Genomic DNA, 20,179 nt, shown 5'->3' with positions numbered 1-20,179 from the left:
TGCCTGCCTGTTTGCTTCTCCCTTTCCTTCATAAAGAGCTTTTTGGGGAAACCTTATACACCTACTATGCACATAATCAATATGCTCTATCGTGATAGCTAGGAGAAGCTTTTGGAGATCATTAATTCATGTATAACCCCCAGAGAGCTGACTAAGTAGGGTTTGAATAGGCATTAAATTAAATATGCATATGTTTTAAATGCACATCATTCATTATACAGCAAAATGAAACTTTCAGGGGGTTTTGATACTGCTTACAGATCACACCACCTAAACACCCCAAATAAAATTGATTTTCTCCTGGACTGACATTACATTTTAACACAGAAACCTCTTGCACATCTACTTCAATAATTTTTTCTCTTATGTTTCCAATGCCCTACCTACTATTCTGGAGAAGAAATAATCAGTCATCTAGAATTAGTTTTTTAAGAAGACTGAATATTTAATTTTCCATTATCTACACTTTTAAAAGCAGACACTGTTTAATGCCATTGACAAATTGACATTTAGCAAAGCAACATCACTTCACAGCAAAAAGGGTTAAACAGACCTGTATTAGTATAAAAGTCAAGCTTTTAATATTCTGCAAATATTAACAAAGAAAGATGATAATGTTGAGTTAATATGGGTTAAGGATAAAAAGAAAATAAATTTTTCTGATTGCTAAGTGTTGACACTTTTTTGGCTAGGCCTGCAGCCTTTTCTTGAAGGCTGTGTAATTACAGAAGGCTTTTCCCCTCCTTCCCCCTCCTGCTTCTAGCCCACATTAGTAATGACCCCTTCACTGCTTCAAAAACCACTAATAGTCTTCAGCAAAGGCAAGAAAAATGAACAGGATAAATTGGAATCCACAGTCAGTAATTTGCATCATATGAGACTGCTTTGGCCACTCACACTCATTTCTGGCCATCAATCGTGCGCTGTCAGGTGCTGCACTCTGCCACCATGATAAATATTCCTCCTAACACTCTGATTCGTCCAAACAATGTAATTGTCCTCTATTCTCCTCTTGGTAATGGAGATAATGAATGACTGCACAAACAAGAAGGATTGCTCATCACAGACACAGGGGTGGCTTCAAACTGAAAAGCCCTGAGTACAAATTTTAATTGACTGAAAACACAGGTTGAAAGAAAAGAAATTCTGTCTTCTATTTCCAGGCTTCGAGACAATCACTTCTGAGCCTTCCCCTTCTGGGTTCAGGGGTGGGTCTTTATCCTGAATGTGGGCCCCCCAAAATGGGTAAAATGAGACTAGAAAATTCTGCCTTTGAAAGCAGCCACAGAAATGCTGTCCCATATGCAATTCATGTAAAACAACTCCTCACTTTAATTGTGTTTAATCCCAAAGTGCGAGAAGCTGCTGTTATGAAAAAAAAAGCCTCTTCCAAATGGACACAGTTCCATCCAGTTAAATACTTATTGTACTGTAAGGAATAGTATGTTTTAAAAATTTCAGTCAAAATATAACCACTCATAAAGTGAATTGCATTCAACAGCACAGAGCTTGATGGAAATCACTGAGCCTACTCAGTGTGATAGCCATTCTGGAGCTATTAAGACATTTGAAAATTGTTACACACAAGATCAACAAACACTTAAAAGCTGAGATCTTATCAAAATTCACCTTGCACAGATGGTTTTTATTATTTCTAATTAAGAGTGAGGGACAATAGCACAACAACTCTAACTTATTTAAATAATGTTCTACATTTTGGGGAAGAGAGAGAGAGAGAGAGAGAGAGAGAGAGAGAGAGAGACAGAGACAGAGACAGAGACAGAGAACTGGTGTTGTTTTCTGTTGATTTTTCCCCCCTTCAATATCAGTGATTCTACAGCTTTTAAATGTGAAGTGGACTGTTTATCTGAAAGTGTGCTGGCAGACTGCCACCATATTTCTAAGATTAAAGAAAGGATTGAAAACAATCAGCTTTCCGAGGAACTGAAACCACCACAATGTGTTTCTGGTTAATTTACAAATACATGTATATATTTAAGGCTAAACTACAGAACCAGAAAATTCCTACTAGTTAGCCTATCACAGGCATTCTTACACTTTATTAGAACAGACATCATATTGAAATAATAAGCATGGGAGGCCTTCATTTCTGCTTTGATCTATATTACTAAATGTCTGACTGGTTCGGATTTAAAATAAACTTAGGTATGTTTGCACTTGAAAACTGGAAAAAGACCACAAGTAATAATTTGTTGTCAGTTTCCATATTATCTTAGTAAAAGTTATAGTTTAGTCTGTACGCTGCTGGATGCCTGGAGATGTAAGTCCAGTTACCCCTGCAATGGCTAAACTTTCTGGTAGGAATACATGTTCTAGTATGGTTGCAAAGATGGTGAATCACTTCATCATCACCTAACTACCTGAGATGAACTAAGAGCTTTACCTGCTTTGTAAATGTCTTGCAGGCGAGTGTCATTATAGCCTTAAATGCCCAGGTATGTACTGAAGAAGGGTACCACAGGGCTCCTTTTGCTCTGAACATCTAATGGTTGGGATTTCATGGCCCAGACCCTGCCAAATGCATGGCAAATGTGAAGGCAGGATTTCAAGATGTTTAATGATGGCTTTTCAGCATTGTCCTGTGTAATTTAAAGTGTTGTTTTTTGGTTTTTTTCTGCATAAATGTTGTCAATTTGCTTCCAATAAATTGAATGACAATTATGCCCATCACATTTGGATTTGGTAGTAGACTTGGGAGTATATATACGTAGGTAATAATTTTACTCAGACAGATGTATAGGTTATTGGATTTCATATAAGATTAGTTTATTATTTAGAAAGCTATATTCAGAGAAAGGAACATAGAGGGGAGTTTCTAATAAGGAGAATCTAAATTATTCACCCTTTAAAAGCATAATGAGTACAAAATGCTAGGGATTGTTTCAAAAGGCAGGATTAAAGAATACACTGACATCCTTTAACTTTTCTCAGCCTATTAAAAGCATCTCTTAATTGTCTGTTTAAACGTTAATCTCAGTAACAAATGAGTTAACAGTCATAAAAAAAGAAAGAGCTTTGAAAATCTCACCACCTCTAAAAATTCCCATTCTACTGAGATGGTCTCATCACTTCATTGCCAAGGTAACCATGGGTATCTCATGAACTCTTCAGTGCTATTGGATGGTCAAATAGCAGTGCCACAAGACACTCAGTCCTCTGTCATGGATGATCAAGCCAAGTTTCAGACAATGAACTGAGCTCCAAAATGGGTGCACTTCTGCTTTTCTGTGAGACTGCAACTCTTTTAGGAAGCAGAAAAAGCACTTGCATTCCAGAGTTTTCAACATAGAAAATGCTGTGGGCCCATTCCCCTGACAGACTATGCACTGGCAGGGCTACATTTAAATTATGGTCCTAGTTACCTAAGATATCATCCATCTCATCACACTAAAACCTTTTTAATGTCTTAACTTACGCAATGCCAGTCTAAATGGTGAAGGAGAAGAGGGTTCTTCACATAGAGTACCACAGAACCAAGATTACTAAGCATATTTTTAGAAAAGATTGAATGTATCTCCTGTACCAAAAGCTTTTCAAATTTTAATTAAAGCTTACCCATTCAATCTAAACCTTTTAGAATAATTATCCTTCTCTGTTATTTACATACATGCTGCCAGACACATTGTAATGGTTCTCAAGCACTTATGCCTACATTCCGATCAGAAAGGCTGCTGTTATGCCTCTGTTAATTCCCAGAGAAGACCACTCATAATAAAACCTGTGAACTCCTAATAAAGCACCTGGACAGACAGATTGAGCTGGAGAATCACAGTTGTTGTGGAAGATCTAACAAAAAACACACCAGAACTCAGTAGCCCTGGTTCCTCCCTATCAATAAAGGATAGCCATACTTAACTGCTGATAGTGTAGAACTGATTTGAGCCATATTCTGCTAGTTGAACTAAGGCAAGGAGAAATTAAAGAGCAAAGATAGAATAGATACAGAACAAGGCCATAAATGCCATATTCCTGTCTCTACCATATCCCTCACTCTTACTTGTCTGACGAACAAAGACTAGGAGGACCCACTTTTCTCTGTTTTGCCACTTTAAAGACATCAGGTAACACATTCAAAGAGACAAGCTGATGTGCTAAGGAAGTTCAATATACATGAGAGGGTTGCTGATGACATATGGCTGCTTTTAGACAAAACAAAAAAGAAAGATGACCAGATGTGTGGTTTGCAAAATGAAAGCTTGAGAAGCACATTTACAGGAAAAAAATAAATGTTCTAAGGAAGGGAAGAAAGATTATTAATGAAGTAATATGCAGTACTGCGGTAGAAAAAATTCCTATCATTAGAATGGAAACAGAACAATGACAGAGAACCATATTCTTTGGTGCTGCAAGAAGAAAAAGAATTTGTAATCTCTTATACAAAATTTTACCCCAAGAAAATTAAAAGGAGGGCAAGCAGCCTGTACAGTGATTTTGAAAATGGAGACTATTCAAATGAACGAGAAGGGTGGCAATAAGCATTGTCACACATCAAGTACAATTGGCTCTATTTTCTGTGAGGAAGAACTGCAGTTTCTGATGAAAGCATTAATATATTACTCTTGTCCCAATTTCTTGCAAAACTATCAAACATTTCAGGGGTTTTGACATGTAAGAATAAACAGACACTTTGGCTCTGGTCTTTTAATTCCAAATTTCCAGGCAGTGAGTTCCCTGAAAGCAGGGAACTTGAATGGTCTGACATAATGAATGGAGAAAAGAATCTGTGGAGAAAATGTAAGAATATCTGACAGGGATGGTAGGAAGTTTCATGGTGCACTTTTAAGGTAGCAGAGAAATTCAAAAAATCCAAACAAACAAAACAACAAAAAAGAAAATGCAACAATAACTGCACTACAAGAAAATATTATGGTTGCTATTCATAAGACTCTAAAGCTAGATGAGAGAACTGAAAATATTTCTATTGCAGTGGAAGAGTAGAATGAATTACAGAAGAGAGAGACACTCAAAGTTTGGCTTAAATTTTGCTGACAGATTAAAAAGAGGTAAAACTGGTAGCTATGGAAAAGATTAAATGATTGAAAAGATTTTTAAAATGTAGTTTAGGTAACAAGAAAGTACTGGAGAGAGAGGAACAGTGATATCGGGCCAATGGGTTTTCAGGTCAGTCTCCAGACATAAAGCACAATGTGTAGTAATAAAACCAAACAGTATTACAGCAATTTTCTTCTCCTAGATATTATATGTGATCTTCTAGATGTTTGGATATAAAATCCTATTTTCTTTGAGTCAGTAAGAGTTTTGCCATTATATTCCTTAGAATTTGATTTGAAGCCTAATTTAAGAAACTTAACCTTTCAGTAAACATACCAAAATAGGCTTCAGAAATACAAAATCTATATTTCAGACACATATTTAAGAGTTATCTGTAATGTCTTACAACTATTGTGGAAAAAGACTGAAAAAACAATATGGAAGGCATATTATAACAGATATACCCCAACAAGAACTAAAATTAAAAGACCAAAAACTGAAATGAAGCTGAAACAGTATTTCAAACCACTAAAAAATGAGTATGGTAAACTAGTCTCAGAAGTAATGAAGTCAAACAAAATGAAAATACTGTAAATGTCGAAGTAAAAATCATAGTGGGATGTTCCTAAATTGATGAACAAAGTTAAGCTGTAAGAAAGAAAGATTACTTCTAAATAGCTCCCTCTCTTATTTAGAATGAAGTATCTCGTCAAGTTCTGCTTTGTTAATCTCTTGAGAAAAGACCTGGAGCAAATATGATTGGTGAGAACACCTTACTTAAAGCCAGTTAAGAAAATAATCAGTGCTACTAAAAATAGTTCCCCATTTCATGAATATCAGGAAGCAGAGCTGTGTCCCTTTTAATGGCATGGCAAAATAGAACTGTCTGGCAAGCCCTGGATAATTCTTCTTCAAAATGTGAATCTTTACATATTAGCAGACTTATTAGAAATCTCTGCTTATGCTAAAGATCAGTCCCATCAACACAATTTGGATGCAAATATCCATTCTTGACCCTATACAGTCACTGGTTTTGATGTAAGGTGCTCCAAAAAAAGGGTTGTAAATACCAGATCCAGGTATGTGAGAGCTCTCAAATTTTGCATTTATTCATTTCCACATGGTTTTCCATGATTACCTAAATTATTGGCTATGACTGAGGCAGATGATAATTTAATACAAGATCTTTTTAGTAAGCCTTTCTGATTTGGAGTAGGAATTTGTGAGTCATATAGACATGTTTAGGAATGGAAACAGCATTAAATATTAAACAGTGGTACTCACACAGTACAGTTACAACTGTCTTTGATGGTTAACCTATCTCAGGGAACAATTATTTTTTCAAGATTGGATAAGCCAAAGAATCTCAGATTATGTGTTTGAAAAGTCCAGGACCACATAAGGTATTTTCACAAATCTGTCCCCAAACAATCCCAGTGCTCTGCTTTGCAGTATACTCAGGGAATCAGTTCCTACAGGGCTGATTTAATTGAATTTGAACCCCTGTCTAACCTATGAAGCTGGCTCTTTTTTGATTGCCCTAAACCAAATTCTTACAGAAAATGGTTTACAAATGCATTATGAAAGAATGCAGGGTTCACAAAGCCATAAAGATAAAGCCCAGTTTCATTTTTTTTCTGCACTATAGACAGGATTTACAATTGATAGGAAAAACCCCCATGTTCACGATGAATGATAATGGGCAAGGAACTAGTATATTCAATCAGTAGCTGGCTTCTGTTAGCTGGGATAGAGAACTGCATAAATCAAGGATTCAAGGAAACAGAATAGGGATAATATAACATGTAAATGAGAACAAACATGACTGTGAAAAGATTAAATACCTTAAATACCCAAGAAGCAGAAATATTTTCTTAATTATTTAAAAGGAAAGAAAGATTCAGAATTAATCTGATCTAAACATGTGAAGGCCCAGAAGCATGAGTGTTAAATAGATTGTCATCGTGCAAAAGAGTGTCTAACATATTGTGGACTATTTAGTGAAGTATCCATTGCTGAATGTCCAGAAAAGTTTTCTTAACTTCAGCAATACATTGCAAAGCCTAATTTAATGAGGAAGGCAACATGGATTTATGACAGCAAGGTCTTTCTTAATTAACTTCCAAGTGTTGTTAAATAATGTTATCACCAGAGCAGAGGAATGGAAATGCCATAGATATTATCTCTTTCAGTTTTATTACAGCACTTGATATAATTTCAGATTAAAGACTATAAAGTAGAAAAATGTCTCATAAACAAGTAACAACAAGTGGTGGGTTAAGCTGTGAAGAGTGAGGAGACTCTTCGCACTTTTATGTGTAATTGAGTTAAGCAACAATATTAGATAAAGCTAGAAATACAAAAGATTCATGCACTGTTAGGCATGAAAGGTATGCTAAAGGGCCAACCTACCACCCCACAAAGGCAACAGAAGTTCTCTGAGGACTTCAATGGAAGCTGAATTGTAAATTTATTAGCCTTTACTGATTAATATAGAAAGCCTTTTTTTCTTGAGATGCAGATGCTGTTACATAAATTGTGAAAAAAATGGTGTAGAATGTTGTAATCAATGTTTTCTGAAACATCTTGGTACAGTACATGAGTGAAAGTATCAATAAGCACAAAAATGTGTATTGTTATCTCCCTCACCACCATCTTGCTGGATCAAAGTTCAAGCTTTGTTAGAGGTCTTTAGTTTAATCCACAATCCTTCAGGTTCTGCTGTTTTGAGGATTTTGGGCTCATCTTTTCCTTCTGCTTTAATTCGGAGCTATTGTGCACCCACCAGGCTAAATAAAATCAACAAAGTTGAATAGAACATCTTAATTTTTCACTTCACTACACAGGTGGAGTAGGCAGGGTGAATCACATCAGAAATGTGATACTAAATACTCTGAAGCCTGTAGAACACAGGCACAGGTTAAGTCACAAGTACGGAATTATTTGATGTGAATTAGGTAGTGACAATGCCAAAATTGCTATGCATCTATCTCAAAAGAAAAGCTAAGCTATCCAGAACAGATATCTCCAGCACCAAAACTTATAAACCAAGAGAATGATGCAACTGACTTGGAAAACTAATGCTATGATTTAATCTGTGTTGTGTTAGAAATGGAAAGTTAGATTTTTAAAACATTTTCTGCGCCACATTCTGGCAGTAATACTTACACAGTGCTATTAAGCAGCATTTTATTCCATCTGGGAACCCTTTGAGTTTCATTGGGTTACACACAGAATAAAACACTAATCAGTACAAGTAAGGTCTGGCTCTGGGTTTGGCTCATAGACAGAGGACTGGAGAGAGAACTTTGTTTTGGTTAGTCTCTGAGTAGGAGACTTTGAATTTCCTTTTTACCTAAGCTACATCTGCTGAGCTAGTTTATTACAAAAGAAATGGGAACTATGGCAATACATAGCTCCGAGTGTCTCCCATTCATACCGTAAATATGTGAGGCCATGGCTCTGGGCAAGCTTTTCAACACATTCAGTAGCAGGATTTGATAGAATGCAACAGCTAACTCTCATTGCACCCCTTAATTTGCTTGCTGGAACTTGGCAATTTACCTTTCAAGAGCCACAGACCAAGTGGATATCTGTTTGGCACACACAAAAGTTCTTTTCAGGGATCTAGTGAAAGGGTAAGGTATGGACTGCAGCTTAATGAAGTTATAAGCTAGTGACATATCTTGCCAGAAAATATTCATGATCTACTAAAAGGAAAGAAGACTAGTCATCACAAAATAAAGATTTATGTTTGAATTTTTAATGTATATAGTTTAATTTGTATTTAGATGATTTATACATACATATATATATATATGTATATATATACATATATATACACACACTGAATCTGCAAAGCAAAGGCAATGGCTGCAACAACTTTGGTGGTGAAAAGACACCACATTAATAGTGAAACCCTGAACCATTCATAGGTAAGGCCAGGTTTATTTGGCAGTTCATCTGAGTTTTGGCAAATGTTGTAAGACTTCGGGTTGCAATGCTGCAGTCGATGCTTTCATGTGGCAACTAGGTGAAACTGCTGTGGTTCAGGCTAAGTCTCACACTATGTCTGAACCCAAAACCTCAAAGATGAAATCTAAGCCATGAATTTACATAAATTTACAAACATTTCCAAAATTCTGCAAAGGGAAACTGCAGCTCAGGTCTTCAAATGATATCTATTTTCCAAAGCATATGTAGATTCTGTTTGCTATTTGTCAAGTGAGTCCAGAAGAGAAAACTGTTTGCTCTGCTCCTCCTGGAAAGGCCTCTTTTCTGCATCTGAGTAGAATTGCAACAAGCTGGCCAGCTACTGGTGACTGTTATGAGGTTTAGAGCAGAAATCATGTTTTATGGTTTTGGGAGTGTGAGGTTGAGAGTTTTGAATTGAAAAGGCCCTTTTGGACAAGATTTCTAGAATACAGGTCTAAAAAGAATGAAGCATCTGAAAAAGCATTATGCCTGATATAAAGCATTTACTAGTGCTCATGCCTCTTTAAAATGTTATGATTATGATTACATTTAAAGTTAATCAACTTCTGAAGGACAGCTAAGGTATGAGAGTGCAGCAAGATGAGAGTGCAAGCACATGGAAGAGGAAGTAGCTTTGCAAGGTGTTTTTAAGGACAAGGAAAACAGGGATGCTAATGCTACAAGACATAGGCTTCATTTTGGTAAAGGATTTAACTCAATCTCAGGAAGGCAACTTGGAAGAGAAAAGTGAATCTGGGGAAGTCAGAGTAAAAGGTAGCTGAGGAGCAGAGAAGGGCTTTAGAGCAGGAAGGAAATGTGGGTGTCAGGAAGCCCCACAGCCAGAGGGACTGAGAGGCTGGTTTTCAGCAGGGCTGAGATAGGAATTATGGGAAAGGAAGTATTTTCAAATCACATTAGGGTTTGACCAACACCTGGGCATCTCTGGACTGTTTCAGAGTTCCTCTGTAGAGATTGAATGAATTTATTGATAAGCCTCATATTTTACAAAGTATTAAAGGCCTCAGGAAGTTATTGCAGGTGGTTTATAATCTCAGTTATTTGGGTCTTGCACATTTTTTCCATATTTGTTTGTATTTGCTCAACTTGGCAGTAGTCTTAGGTGTAATGGTATATACTGCACATTGATGTTCTGCCTACCACTCCCACTGAGCACAATATGCTGATTTCCCTAGGCTTAAAATGGAAAAAGCATGAAAACACAGATACATACACAACCCATCACATACATGCTTAGGAAACAGTAGATAGCAACATCTGCCATAGATCTGTAACATTTTAAAAATATTTACTAGGAAAATGTTAAAAGAATGTATAATATTTACACATAGAAAGTCATGATACAAAGGGTTTTTTTTCAGAAGTGTGTACTGTTTTGCTCTGTGGCAGGTGCTCTGAGCTACCATCGATCTGGAAAGAAGCAAGAAGTATTTGGTGCCACCACAGAAACATTTAGGAACCTAAAGAAAAAGCTATGCATGAATAGGAGTTAGGTGGCCAATTCACCTGATTCCACTGGGAGCTAGGCATGCAATGTATTTAGTTACTTTTGACAATTTCAGAAGGTTTCATCTGCATATTTAGTCACCTAAATGTATTTAAGATCTGGTTTAATAGAACCTGTTGACCTTTCCATTTAAGATTGGATGCCCTCCCCAGGGACCACCATCTTGCTGAACATCCAGTTCATAACTATCCACTACCTCTAAGCAAGAAGAATCTCTGTCAGTGTTTTGGGAGTTTGTGGAACCCCCATAAATTCTTAGGAAATTAGGCAACTTAAAATTAAAGCCAAACAATTTACTTGGTCTTTTACTGCCCATTTCTTCTGGGTAGCTTTTTTATAAAATCTCCTTACAATCAATAAAATATATTTATAACAAAGTACCACACTCCTACCAACAATCTGTGAGCTGGTGCATACACTTCACGGCTTATAAACTGACACACTGTAATAGCTGCACAGTTTTTAGCAGCTGTCTCTCACACCATGTGTCCTGCCCAAGTAGAGACTGAAATTCAGACATGGTGTTCAAACACTGGGATTATCCTGTAATTTTCTGAATAGATGGCAACCATATGATAATTAATTCCCTAAAACCAAGCAGGGAGAAACAGCTGAAAAGGGGAAGGTTTTTTACATTGCAAAGAAGATGCCATGCCCAGGGGACTTTCAGATATTCTGGACGTGGGTATAGACAGGATAAGAACTTAAATAGTAAACAGATAAATTGATACTCTGTTCCTATCAACTCTTCAGTTTTGGAAATGATTTATGACTTTCATAACAAACATCAGGTGGATATGTACATCCATTCTTAAACTTTACTCTATATGTATTTATGAAAAAAGGAGTCCAGAAATCTGAATTCTATACTGATTTTAAAGAATTAATCCTCTTTTTTTTTTTTTTTTATCTGAATGTCTGAATGTGGTTAAAAATCCTCTCCTGCAAATTGCAGAAAGAACTCTTAGAGCCTGGCCTTCTACCTCAAGCACATTCCACACAGGAATAGTGGCATGCTTTCAAAATTATTTTTTCAGCCTTAAAAATAATATCCTTTCCATCTTTGTGATTAACTTGTCCCTACTGGCTCTGCAAAGTAGTGAGAGGGCAGGAGGTCACTCATCCCAAACGCAGTCACCAAAAGCTCACAGACCCTGCTAAATGGCTTAAGCGCCATACTTTAAACGGAAGGGAAGAAGCAAGATTTTGTCCTTTACTCAGAAGCAACACTAAGATGGTCCAATTTGCATCTCTTATATGCAGGAACAAAAGTTTTGAGTAATCTTAATCTATATGCTGTTTTCTTGGCTTTCTAGCCACAGCTGAGTTGGCTCATGCAGTTATTGGAATTAAGAACTGACTCTCAGCAAATCACTTGATTTGCATAACATACCTGCTTTTTACAGTGATTTCTTCAACAAAATCTTAACAAGTTGACTTATTCTTTCTTTTATTCCACTTTTTGATAGTACATAGTGCTGAAGTTGGCAGATCTCCTTTACAAGATTTTAAATTTTCATATTCTGTTGAAATTCAGAGGAAAAGTTGAACATGCTCTTAGCATTACAAAAGACTTGTGCCATTTTCATGTTTAGCTTGAGAAACCTGCCAGTAAATTAAGCTGAAGAATTACCATAACTTAATATTTGTGTGTATTTAGAATACTTTCCAGACAGGAATCTCAAATGTCTTCATGAATGTTAAGGAATACAAGCAATGAAAACCTTACTACATCACTCCCTGGAAGAAGGAAGCAAGAAAGGAAAAAAGAAGTTGATTTTGGGTGGATAAAGGGTGGCCTAGAGATACCAGGTGCCTGACCCAATGTCATATGAGAGGAAAAATACACAGCTGATGGCAGAACCAAGGGATGAGCTTATAGAGTATAGCAGTAGGTTTCTGCATCGAGAAAAGACACCTCAATCAGAAATCAGATTTTTAAGAGCACAGTCAAAAACCACTAGTTTTATAAGACAGTCACTTAAGATCTATGACTGATGAATGAATGATTATATTTCTCTAACTACAAAAGGTAATACTTGCATTTTGTTTGAGTACAGAATAATTCCTGAAATAATTAAACAAACAGAAAGAGTTAAGACATGTTGGAAGGACTGATATTATGGCTGATTTTCAAAGAAGTTTTAGGTTTAGAGGTGCTAATCCTATTTAAAAAAAAAAAAAATGAGTGTCAAACTCCCTCAGGCCTCATTGAAATTCTCAGCTCATATCACTGCGACTGATTGCATAGGAACACAAATTAGAGTTAAAATGGAATTTAATTCTATCGTGTACATATGTTCATTTTTTTACTGCTATCATTCATTCATTGCTTTATTTTAAATGCACCTTTCATTCAGTGATTTGCAGTAATAAAACAACCACAGAGAAAACACTCCTCCTTCCATACCCCCCAAAATCCTAAATATTTAAAAGGAATAATAAGCAATGGACCATAGCATCAAGTGCCTTGAATTTACACCACTTCTTTGCCAATTTAAACTAGCTGAGTACGTGGCCTCCCATCTTTTTGTGTTTTCTGAGGTTATTCTCAGCAGCACCTGCACAGTAAATAAAGGTACAAGTGCAACAAAATAGACTCAGACATATCAGCGAATGAGGAGCTCTGCTTCCCATATACATTAGTGAACTTTTCTCCTGACAAACAGGCTATCACCGTATAATGGGCTTTTCCTGAAGTTTACTGCGGCACTGTTTATAATAACATTGCATCCAGCCTGCCTTGTTGGTACTTTTGCATTGCAGGGTAACAGTTCTGAGGTGGCAGCAAACAGCTTCCGTGCTTGTGTCAGGAGAAATAAAACTGTTATTATTTCATACACTTCAGAGGCCACACTCGAACTCAGCAGTTCTGCAGAGCTGTTGTGAACAGAAAGCTCTGCTGTAGAACACCGGGCTGCCCCCTCAACAATAAACCGTCTTCTCTCCCCTCTGTGTTTGGCTTCCCGCCAGTTGCCCATTTGCTTTACACCATCAATTTATATTCACTGAGATGGTGTAAGGTTCTAGAACAGCACTGATTATCAAATCTGCCTGCCAAACATATGAGCAGTAAAAGCTGGTCTTCCAGAGTCCTACATGTATCATCCAAGGGCCCGATCCTGCAAGCTTGCCCGACAGGGAGCAGCGCTCAGATCAGCCAAAGTCAACAGAGCCCTGAATTCACAGCAGCAAATGCCACTGCTGGGAAAAAGTGCTAGTGGGCTGAAGTCCTCAATGGCTTGGCTTTCCTGCACAGAGTCTTAAAGGAGTGATTTTCAATAACCCCACTGTGGCATAAGCCCTGGCGGAGTCGTCTGAGAGAGCTTGTAGCTTTTGTCACATATTTTGATTACTATTTCATTCAGCAGCAATTTGCCAGATGACACTATCTCTTCTGGTATATGTGATGCAGTTTTTAAAAAGCCTTTAGAATAGCCATGCAGTCACTCATTCCTGGCTAATCCCAAAAGCTGAAAAACCAAAAAGCTCTTGCCTTCTCACCCCCTCCCTCATCCAAAACAATCCAACATCAGAGTTCAAAAAAATTAAAAATTTTGACACTTTAGAAAGACTTTAAACGGAATACACAGGCTGATCTTTATTTGCCTTTCAAGTCTAAGAAGCATGCAATTCTTTCTTCCAAACTTTATACTTAATCATGAGGTCTAGGAATTTACTTATTTAAATGGAAGCTTATATTCTCAGAGGAAAGAAAAAACAATATTTACAGCTGGGATGGTTCTTTAGAAAGACACCAAATGTCATGAGAGCAGCATTCACGAGGACTGAAAACACTGCATTAACAATGGATTTTAGCAAATTAATTAGCCTTGCCCATTTTAATTTATCTTTCACAATGCTCTAAGCTTGTGAGAATCAGCCACAATGGGTTTTGTTCATAAGTTACTTTGCATGTAAAAAGAATTAGAATATTTCATGCTTGCTTTTCCGTGTGGTCATATATTGGCAATCCTAATTTGAATCCTTTCACCTCATGTGCAATTAGTTCTCACTGAAGCCAATAGACGTCATCCATACGTAAGGAAAGTGGGATGGATCTTTAATGAGTGGGAAGTAAATGTAACAATGAAATAGCTAATGAAGAGGTTTTACAGAAACAAAGCAGCTTTCTGGATTTGAAAGAAACCACCAGAGATAAAAACATCTACCTACTCTTTACTTAAGAGCTGTAATATTGGGCTCACTTAATGCATTCAGAAGTATGCATGCATTTTCCAAATGTTTTCTAGCTATATTAATCACATCTCAATCCTAAAATGAACTCTGTGCAAGAAGACTTATGCACATCCATAGTGTTATCTGGAAGATTACAGCCTTTATTGCTGACTATTTGTAAATAAGGATAAAAGTCAGCGTAGGCATCTCTTCAAATGCAGCTTTAAAATACCATATGTCCTTATGCTTGTGTTATGTGATGAAACCTGACAGATCAAAGGACCAGATTTCCCACTCTACATTGATTATTTACTATCATTCATTTTCATGCATTTTAATATGTGGTATCTACATTTAGGTTCTTGAGAGCCAGAGAGAATTCAAGCTGCAATACTTGGATCCAGACTCTGAACTTCACATAGCTTGGGGATCTGGCATTTTGGTTCAGCTTTTCCATTATGTAAACAACAATGTATGTCAGATGAAGTCCACACTGTCTTCAAGCCTGCTCAAGCTGTCTTACCCCTTTTCTCCTCTCCAATAAATTCACCTTTTTCTCCCTCAAAAAAGGGAAAAAAAATTTCACAGCTAGAAATTCATAACAGATTTTGACTGCAGGCATCAATCCTTCAAATCACTGTGTAAGTCAGTGGCAGGCCATGTTGTCTTTCTAAACACAAACTAACAGAGTGACCTGATAGAGACAACAACAGGGCTTCTGACACTTCTTTTATTGCCCACTCATAAATTCATAAAGGGATGGATACTATCACCAACTGGTAAGTTAGCTAGATAAACAGCAACACCAATTTAGTGGCTTGCGTACACATTGTAAACCAGAGAATCTCTATACAAAGAAATCAGATAAATCAAACATGAGCTGAGTCTTAGAGGGAAGCAATTAAAGCTTTAAGGTAAAGTTGCTGAGGGAAGGCCCTGTATCACATTATAGTGTATAATAGAAAATGTGTTAACATGGAGTACAGTATGTGAAATTAAATTAATTAGTAATATAAAACACTTCTAAAGCAGCATGTCCATTGACAGATAAATAGATTAAACATAAGAGATAAATAACTCATTCAGAGATCTCAGCTTTTTTTTTTTTATCAAAGAGAAGAAATGAAAAAAGAAACCAAACTTCCTAAAAGACAGAGGTGATAAAAGCATAGCTAAAATAGACATTTTAAAGCCGACTTGTTCGCCCCAGGCTAGTGATTGAAAAGAAAAAGCATAGCTGGACCATAAAAAACCTATTGGACCATATTTCATTTGCTATAGTATATTTAAATGTTTCACTGCACACCAATTTAAATCTAGTGCCTTATAGGCTAGTATAAAATACCTCAAGCTGTACTACTTTCTGAGCAACTGTAAAGAACCTTTGAGAGAGACTTCTTACAGATACCTCACATAGCCTTTCTTAGGGTTAGAAATATAAGGCTAAATGGGAAATTTTTTTCTGCTTCTTTTCCCCCCTACCAAAACAAGCACACGATCTTCTGTTAGGATTAAGGGCTGCTAGCACAATATAGACTGGAAAAAGAGGAGCTCCCAGAGACCACATCACATACAAAATTCCAACTCTAAATTCCAGACATTTGTACCATGTACAGTTCTCCATGGTAAGCCCAGTCTGTGGGTCTCTACTTGTATTTTCTGACATGCAACAGGTGAAATTCAAGGAACCATTCAATTAATTGCATATAAAATCCATACCTGCCTCTTATTCTTCTCTGATTGATTGTGTATAGCTCTCTTCTAAGCTACTACTAATTTCCCAAAAAAGTTCTCCAGTTCCATCTGTGATGGCAACATAGAGCTGAGCACTTCCCTCATTCCAATTTGCCTGATGAAAGAATCTGATAGCACAGAACTGGGACAATTCTACTTCCCTCAGGTTATATTGTGGTCACTTCCCAGCAACATCCTTGGTGGTACAGACTCTAACTCAAGGATCTCAGGTTTTTGTCTATGGCACCCAATTATGCTGAGGTGTCATTTGCTCTCCACCACCTGAATTAGGTGAGCAGTGCAAAAAGTTACTGTGTGAATTGACAGTCCAGTCACCTTGATTCCAGTGTGGAACTTGCTATCCAGAGGAAAGTAAGTTTTGTTTTGGTGAAAGTAGGCTTCATTCCCACAGTGATAGGAGCCTACATGTTAGCCATCATAACACAAAATGCTTTTAAATCCTCCCTAAGGGAAATGTATTATCCACCATTTCTGTAAAAAATGACTAGGGGATGGGACATAAAGGTAAGTATTCTAGATATATGTCAAAATGAGCTGTTTCTCCAGCAGCCTCAGAAATGTGCATCATTGCTTTAATACAGATGGTTAGAATTTGTTTTAGTTAGATTTGTCTGGGTACTACAGAAAAAATATAACCTGTAGCTCTTTTGTAAAGCAGAATGTAAAGTCAGTATTCACCTGCTGGAAGTTCTGACACTGCAGAGGGGCATTTGATCAGGATATTATGAAAAAGCAGAAGTTAGCAACACATCCAAGGGTGAAAGAGAGAGGGCACAGGACATACTTTGAATGAGTAAATCACACTTACTCTACAATTCAAATTTTAAAAGCATTTTGAGCAAGTTAGATAGAGAAATTAAAGCTGCCCTGAAGCAACTTTAATTTACATGACTGGGTGATTTGCTATCACTACGTAACTGCCAAAGCCTCACTACATTTGGCAAGACCACAGAAGTAGCCTTCTCATACAGGCAAATCACTCACTAGTAACATCTGCACTGAATTAACCTGTGTAAGAATTTAAATACAAGGAGTGCATTTAAAGACCAATTCTCTCCTCATGAGCAGTGCTAAAAACCTGCAGCAACTTACTACCAGTCCCTCTCTTCCTAATTTCTGAAAAAGGACTCCTAAATTTCGACCTTTCAGTTTACTTTAGACAGAACAGGTATTCCTCTTGTAAGGCAGTACTTCCATTTGCTAAACTTTGCTTTCTAAATTGAAATTTAGTCTGCAGAATGTTTGCCCAAGCCTCAATTATTTTGGAAAGTTTTAGCAAAAATGATTCAGCCATTTCTGAAAATGAAATTAAAGAAAAATATTGGTATGCTGTTTCTTGCTATATTTAATTGAGGAGAATGTGCTTTGGAACAGAAGCATAACATTTGGAGAAGGAATGGCCCTGCTCTTGGGGATGCGCCTTTTGCCATCTCTTTGAAAATCCACCCACATTTGGCCAAGCTATAAACCTTTGAAAATTTTCAATTAGCACTAGTTTAGTAAAGACATTTAAGAGTTTGTCAGCTAAATACTTCAAAGACTCCATCTGTACTGAACATGCTCCAGCCTGTACATGCTGGCATCTGCAGCACCCCCACAGAAAAAGGGAGTGTGCACTGCTCCTGCTCTGAGCAGGATTTCCTTTGGAATGGTCCTTCTCCATTGCTGTGGACCTTCCTAGACCAGGGACTCCATACAGGGTGCTTTCACCTGGTTCCTCTCCATCCCACATCTGTGTGGCAAGAGGGACCACAGGGGAGTATGTAAAGCTGTGTGGCGTTTTTCTTTTAATGTTGGCCACCAAAGTCTGCCATTACAAAAGGCCTTCAAAGGAGTGCACTAGTGGGAGGATCCTCTTTTGCAATGAAATGGGAACTAAGTCAGGTCCCAGCACTTCATCCAGTCTCCATCACCAATGTCACCAGCCCTGATATTTCTTTTTCCTTCATCATTTCCCTCATCCCACTTCAATCCCAGGGCCCACGTCCAGCAGCTGCCTCCTTCTAGTTTGCTCCTACTAGCCTAATTAATTTGCAGTCACATTCTCATGGTGCTCCAATTCTACTCCTTTACAACTGGAGTCTCCCGATTTCCCAGGGTACTGTCATCCTCCTTGCTCAGCCATCCCTCCTCATCTCCTCCTTTGTTTCACAGTATCTGTCAGTGTGACACAAACTACATCCTTCACTCTCTGGGACATCTTTTGTCCCCTCTGCATTTAATTCTGGCAGCTTCCTCCATCCCAGTCCTGGGTATCAGAAGGAATCCTAGGTATGGGATAATAGTTCATTGCTTCAATGCCTGACTGTGACTCTCAGCTACTTGGAAACAGACTTGCAATAGAACATCTAGTCCCTCTAGAGGGAGGGCAGTTTCACAAGCACAGCATTTTGTGGGACTCATGATTCTGGCTATTTAACACTAAAATTCTGAAGGTTTAGCTATCCAAACTCAGAAAGACTTCAGTAAGCATCTGTGAATTGTGATATTGCTAACACTTAGCTGTAGATAAATTATTGTATTTTTATAGGGAAAACAAAAGCACACTCCTAACACTGACCTGTAAAATCCTTCCCTCTCACGAATGGGATCACTAAAGTCTCTAGCATCATTTAAGTTAAATATTGTGCACTATTTTTTTCCCCCGATATATTTTGTCTTAAGTTTTTCTTGACATTTTAGCTGTCTTTTAGAGGTCCTAAACAGGACATTGAGAATGAGTTAATGTTGCTATTTTGAAGTTATTGGTATGCCCTGTATATCAGAATCAGAAACTAAATGTTTTAAATCCTAAGATTGGCAGTGTCTATAGTTATGGACTTTTATTTCAATAAAATTACTTCTAAACAGAACTCATAATATATGTAATATAAATGTCTAATGTGTCAGGTGCTTGTAGGACATTTTCATTAGATTTAATTAATTTTTATTTAATTTTGTTTACATCTTAATAGTATCTCTAAGTTGTCTGAAAAGTTTAGCTTGTTTGTCTCACATGGACAAATTTTTGTGAACTGATTTAGTTTTCTCTGTTTACTTTCCCTGATTTTCCATCAGCTCTACTGTACTGGTCAGAGCAGATGCAAATCAATTTTATTAGTCAAAGCAGATAAGATAGGTCTTGATGTTGGATAATTTTTTGTCAGTAAGAAGAGTACTGTTCATTTAATTACCTAACACAATGCTTTGTCTCAGAGGTGTTGTATCCATTGCACTGCATTTTATAGATCACTAAGCAGCATTAATTGAAGCCCAATTCCTTCAATTTGGCTATGGGAGGACTACATATAAAATGGGTTTTCTATTGAGGGAGAGAGAAGATGAAGACCAAAAGAACAATGAAAATTTACTTTGTATAATTTGAATTATTTCATTTTTGCAATTCATGGCAACATGGAGAGCTTGAAAGCTGAGCTTTGTATAACTACCAACTTCACAAAACTGCAAAGCTTCTGGCCTCTCTGTATTCTACCTGGATAAGTTGACCAACGCTCAAAGATTAGCATGGCCTGAAATGGCCTAACTGATCTGGAAAAGTCAAGGAAAACATTTCAGTCTGGGGGGATTTTGTTGGAATGGCTGCACATATGAGTAAAGTCACCTCACGTTTTTCTGGCTTCTGCATTAAGATTATAATATTGATTCCAGGAAATAATTTGTGACTTCCTTCCTGAAAGTCTGTGTGGCATCTGATCATAGGAAAGAGTCCATTAGACTGGGAACAAAAGGTTT

The 20,179-nt window shown here is 37.2% G+C and overlaps 1 protein-coding gene across 3 annotated transcripts in view; it reads right to left on the bottom strand.

The window, feature by feature from the left end:
* Positions 1-20,179, bottom strand: part of MEIS2 (Meis homeobox 2) — a 173,817-nt gene that overhangs the window by 64,264 nt on the left and 89,374 nt on the right. The gene's annotated exons all lie outside the window — the stretch shown is intronic.

The sequence above is a fragment of the Molothrus aeneus genome, chromosome 6 (genome assembly GCF_037042795.1).
Source record: "Molothrus aeneus isolate 106 chromosome 6, BPBGC_Maene_1.0, whole genome shotgun sequence".
In the NCBI taxonomy this organism is placed as follows: domain Eukaryota; kingdom Metazoa; phylum Chordata; class Aves; order Passeriformes; family Icteridae; genus Molothrus; species Molothrus aeneus.
Note: the sequence above shows the minus strand (reverse complement) of the source record. Positions and strands in the feature narration are given on the sequence as shown.